Source organism: Cavia porcellus, unplaced genomic scaffold (assembly GCF_034190915.1).
Source record: "Cavia porcellus strain 051 isolate PalLab524CR breed Dunkin Hartley unplaced genomic scaffold, mCavPor4.1 scaffold_40, whole genome shotgun sequence".
NCBI classification, from domain to species: Eukaryota; Metazoa; Chordata; class Mammalia; order Rodentia; family Caviidae; genus Cavia; species Cavia porcellus.
In genome coordinates, this window is record NW_026947523.1 from 6,464,013 (window position 1) to 6,469,836 (window position 5,824).

Consider the following 5,824-nt stretch of genomic DNA (forward strand, 5'->3'; position numbering starts at 1 on the left):
TGGGGAAATGCCAGAGTAACAACTAGGTTCTCACCACTAAGGATGGCAATCAAAGACTACATGATGACGTATTTAAGTACCGAAAGTACAATAAATAGACTATCAACCAAATTTTCTCTATGTACCAAAATATCCATTCACAAATGAAGGAGAGGTCAAGAAACTGCTAGTGAAACAAATCTTGAGGGATTTCATTATCAGCTTACCTGCCTGCCTTGCAATATGTTACAGAAGGAACTCTGCAGGATGAAATGAAATTACATTAAACAGTGACTAGGAACCACTGATGAAATAACACTGGACAAGGTAAGAACTGAGGCAAATGTAAAAGTAAGCACCATACAGTTTTTGTTTTGTTATTCCTCATTTGTACCCCTATACAATTGAAAACAAATACATAAAGTTATACTTCTTTGTTAATGTGTGTAACATACTCAGGTGTAATATGGATCAATAGCAATATACTGATACACTGATGGAAATGGTTAGGAACAGCTGAATTTGTCAACAATAAAACACAAATTATTAGAGTCGAGCACACACACCAGTAATCTCAGGAAATTGAAAGAATAGGATCCAAAGTTCAAGTGTAGCCATGTGAAAATGAAACTGCAAAAACAATCCCTCTTCAAATAGCATCAACTAGCCTGAATCAAGGCCTGCAACTTCCCGATGCTGTTGGTTTCTAGCAGGAGCCTAAAGAGATGTCTTTCAATACTCTGTTGGCTATTTTAGATCTTGGGCAGGGAAATGGTTAATTCATTAGAAAGAAACAACTGGAAGCAACCCCTCCTGGATGGGAGCCACCAGGTTTTATTGGGACCCATGCCATGGTAGGAGCTGGAGCGCTGAGAAACCAAGCAATCCCTTCCCGCTGGTGAGCAGCTGTGAGGGCTGAGAATCAAACATCACATATCCCCCCGCCAGGCCCCTGTTAACAAGTGGGAGCCAGTGCTCTGGACATCCCTTGAGAGGTTGACTATAGCCAGTGTAGCAAATAGGGGGGATTTCCTTCTACCTTCTCTTTGAAGGCAAATACTTTTATCCCTGTTTTGCTTTGTTCTAATTAATGGTGTTAGCCTGTTTTGTTTTGTTGAGCTTCAATATACATGAAAGTATGGATAGCTACTTTGAAGAGAATGAGAGACTCTACAACAACCATTAGTGACTTCCCTATTGTCTGGTTTTGAAGACCTAGAACACCTTCCTCATTCTGTTTGATCAGTTTCATACTACGTTGTTTTGTATGAATTCTCTGTATGCAAAGACATGGATAACTATTTGGAAGAAAACAAGAGACAATATGATAGATAGTGAAGATCTCAAGTTGTCTAACTTTGAAATTTATACACTGCTTTCTTACACTGCTTTCTTATGTCCTATTTTGTTCGTTTTGCTGTGTTTAACTTTACCCCTTTTAAAATAAAAACATTGAAACAGTTTTGGGCCAAACAGGACACTGTAGCTGATAAAGCCTCAGGCAGAACCAAGGAGCTCCACCTCCCCCACCCCTAGGAATTTACCTATGGCGCCAAAAGAATACCAATGGGCTACTTGTGCATCACTAATGCCCCCTTAGCCTCCACCCAAAACCTAGGCTACTTATATGTCTCAACTCCACGTGGTCCTTGGAGCGATCGCCGACCCCAGGGGGAAATGCCACACACCAGGGGATCGGTGGTGTCTCTCCCCACATTCTCAAAATAAAGATCATTTATATTTCATACTTCTTATCTTTTCAGCTGCCACCGGTCCCCCACAGTTCTGTCATATGGTTCCCTGACTGGGAACGGCAGACAAGAGACTCCTGGGCCCTCCCAGTTTAAGTCTCCTGCTGTTCAGGACCTGGACCAGACTGCATCCTGCATTAATTCCTCACTTCTACACTCGGGAGCTGTAAACTTGTCGCTGCTGGCTCACAAACAACACCGACCCAATTTACCACAGCTCAGCAACTCCCCGGAGATTGCCACTAGGCCAGGCCCCAGGCGGGTTTTCTCCCCCTTTCCATGGGTTCACGTGACACTCTCACATCCTTAGATAGCCCAAGGCAGAGTCTTTCTGTGCCAACCTGTGTCCACACTGGAAGACTCTCACGTACTTTGGGTTCAGATAGCCCAAGGCAGAGTCTTCCTGGGCCAGCCTGTGTCCACACTGAAAGATTCTCACATCCTTCAGAGCTTTTTAAGTACTCAGGGCAGAGTTGTTACTAAACCCACATGAAATCCACTCATATACTGGTGACAGCCAATTGTTATGAGTTCTGGAACCATGTAACACTGATCGGTCTAGAGTAAAAAGTGACGACTTTAAACTTAGCAGACCAAGGTCCATTGCCTCATCTGGCTATAACTCCGTGGGCCAGAGCCCCACACCAGATTTTATCTTGAGGACCACTTCCTGCCCCCCCCCAAAAAAACAAACCATACCTATATACGTGGCTTATCACACTGATGACAAGTTTACAAAACTCTCTCTTTAAGCCTTTGTTTTGGGAATGTGCGTCCTTTCCCACTCTTCCAGGATCCCTCCCCCTCCCCCACACTTAAAGAGATAATAGCGTCTTTCTCTGCAGCCTTTCAGAGCTTTCTCAGCATCTCATTTCCTCCCTGCTTCCCCTCCCCTCACCCCCACCGCGCGCCCACCCATTCCCCACTGAGATGGGGGAGGTGTGCCCAAACAGTGTTGAGAGATATGTGCAGCTACTTTAAGCTCTCAAGTGCTCCAGCCCAAACAGTGTTGAGAGATGCACAGGCTGCTTTAACCTCTCAAGCACACTCCAGCCCCAACAGTGTTGGGAGATACTACTGCTTTAGGCTTTCACACCGTGCCCCAACTCCACATGATATCTCGGCTCTCATGCCATGCTTCAGGTCCACATGGGTTCGGCTCTAACACCGCACCCTAATCCGTGCATCCTGCGAGCGGTTCCTCCATGTGGCAGCTCAGTGCCATATTGGTCGGCTACCAGCTGCGCCTCTGGGAGCAGTCCCAGCTTCATGGGGAGTCCCAACTCCACCTCCCAGCTCCGCCCCCGTGCACCTTCGCCTCTGCCGCCCTGTGCATGTTTCCGGGGGCAGGCCCAGCCCACCCTGCATGCTATGTCCCAGCGCTCACCCCGCCTTCACTCTGCATGCCCCTCCCCCACACTGGGCGTGCTCTTTGCATGCCAGGCCAGTCCGTGCCCCCAAGCTCAAGCATGGCTCTGTCTGCCAGCGCAGACAGGCGCAACAGATAACTCATTATATTGCTGATCTGATGCCGTTTGTGTTTTCAGATATAAAATTCAGATTGTTTCTGCTGCCTTTTTATTGTGTTCCAGCCATGACAAATGTTTTCTTTCAGATCCAAATATACGCTTAGAGATGTTTAACAAGTAAAATTAAAAAAAATAACTATAAATTCCTTTTGCTGGGAACCACTAGATCTTTTCCAAGACAAGGGTTGTATGACATATGCAAAACAGCAAAACTGACACTGTGGCAGAAGCCAAACTTAAAACTTTTCCCAGCCTATCTGCCTGCCCTGGCTCAGACTTCCACCAAGCCAAAATTAACTGTATTCAACTGATACTAAATAACACCGTAGCTGATTTCTCTGAGCTATAATTAACTATATTCAACTGATATTAAATAACATCATAGCTGATTTCTCTGAGTCATAATTAACTATATTCAACTGATATTAAATAACACTGTAGCTCATTTCTCTCCTAAATAAAAAGAGAAAAAATTAATTAAACAGGCCATCCTCCAAAAATCAGATGGCATTAGACATTTTAATAACATAAAGAGATACTTATATATATGACATAAATAACATGTTAGTTCCTAAAATTCTCTGGACCTGTCCTCCTTATGGGAAGTCATTACTAAAATTATGAATACTCTGTTGATTATATTTGACTCCTGAATACTTACTTAATTCTATAGATACCTTCTTCTACTGTAGGCCAAATCCCAAACAAAAAGGCAAAGCTTGACCTTCAAACCTCACAGAGACCTTAATATGGCTTTTCATGTTTTCAACAACAGAGCTAACACTTGTGACACTTGGAGTTCTAAGATAGGTAAACCAACACAAGGTGGAGCTGCCTGGCCGCCCCCTGCCATGGACCATGCCTCAAATGCAGCAGAAGACATTGGGCAAGAGAGTGCCCCATCCTGGCGTTCTTTGAGACCTTACCCCAGGGCTACGGGACTGTCCTAGTCACCAGAGAGTGGGTAAGCCATCCTAACTTCTAGCCTCACAGGAAATGGCAACACTGCCAGATTCATCACTGACAGATCTGCTTAAACTTGCTGCCAAAGACTGATGGGGCTCAGGGCAAACAACAGCCCCCTTTATGGGTGTCCATCTGAGTCCAAGTCCCACTAAAACTCTCAGGTAAGACATTCTCTAAATTTATGGACATAGAGGCCATATGTACAGAGTTCTTTCTCAGTTTTCAGGACAGTATATTAAGTCCTCAAATTTCTATGGGGTATTAAAGATTAACCTATGCCATTTACAAACAGGGACTATTTTGTGCAGAGTCCAGAAAGACCACCTCCTTCCTTTCTTATTCACCAATTTCTCAGGCAACCCTGGTCAACACTGACAGATAAATTTTGCCTTCTCACTTTGTTTATACTTTTTCAGGATACAAAGAAGCCTTTCACACAACCAGGCAGACTGCTGATATACTTGCTATAGTTCTGTTACAGCAAATCATTCCAAGGACTACCAGGTTACACTGATCCATACCTGATATTCTTGGCAACCTTAACAGTGATCAGAGTTGCTAGACTGCCATCCTGATTTCACATCACTCAGCCCTAAATCTCACCATCATTTTGCTTACTCATCTCTGCCTTACCAAGGCCCCAAAGCCACAACTCTCAGGCTGTCATGTTTTGTTATCCAATTTGGTTTTTAATTTCTTATTCTTTTCACAACAGGACTCCTAACAGTATTTCCTAAAGACTTCAATGTCATCCATACCAGAGACAAGTTTTACCCACCTACCCTCTTAAATTTTATGCTTTCAGATGGGGGAGTAATCACCTCTCATAACTTGACTCCTCCTAACCCCACACTTATTTTTCAGAATTCTACCTCATGGTGACAATGATCCTACCTCAACATGGTCCTGATATAATGACATGTCTAAATCAAAGGCACCTTTCCTTTTACCTCACCTGGGTCCTTAAATATGACAGTGCCATGCCTCCTGATATCATCTTGTCTCTTTGTTTTTCCAGTCTAACATACGTGCATTCACCAGTGAAGTTGTCCTGGCTAAAACACCTGGCACCAGCTTCTACCTGGGCATCAACTGTCATCCTGTCAACTCCCCTAGACCACAGTACAGTGCCCTCTTTGAGCAGGAAACAGTTAAAGAGAGAAACCTTTGCCCCTTTTCATAATAATAATCATAAGACAGGATATAAAAGAGTTTTGGCCCAGACAGGACACTGTAGCAGGTAAAGCCTCAGGCAGAACCAAGGGGCTCCATCTCCCCCACCCCTAGGAATTTACTTATGGCTCCAAAAGAATACCAATGGGCTACATGTGGATCACTAATGCATCCTTAGGTTCCACCACAAACCTAGGCTACTTATATGCCTCCATTCCACGTGTTCCATGGAGCAATCGCCAACCCTGGGGGGGAGATGACACACCCCAGGGGATCAGAGGTGTCTCTCCCTGCATTCTCAAAATAAACGTCATTTATATTTCATACTTCTTATCTTTTCAGCCACCGCCAGTCCCCAATAGTTCTATCACACATAGCATCAAAAAGAACGAAATTTGGCAAGTAAGTAATCCAAGGATATACACA

General features: G+C 44.1%; 1 non-coding gene across 1 annotated transcript; it reads left to right on the forward strand.

Moving 5' to 3' along the window:
• The first annotated feature begins 643 nt into the window (after nucleotides 1-643).
• LOC111757044 (small nucleolar RNA SNORA2/SNORA34 family) lies at nucleotides 644-778 on the forward strand. Its single transcript, XR_002791430.1, has one exon. It is a non-coding gene; the product is annotated as a small nucleolar RNA SNORA2/SNORA34 family (small nucleolar RNA).
• Nucleotides 779-5,824: the final 5,046 nt, after the last annotated feature.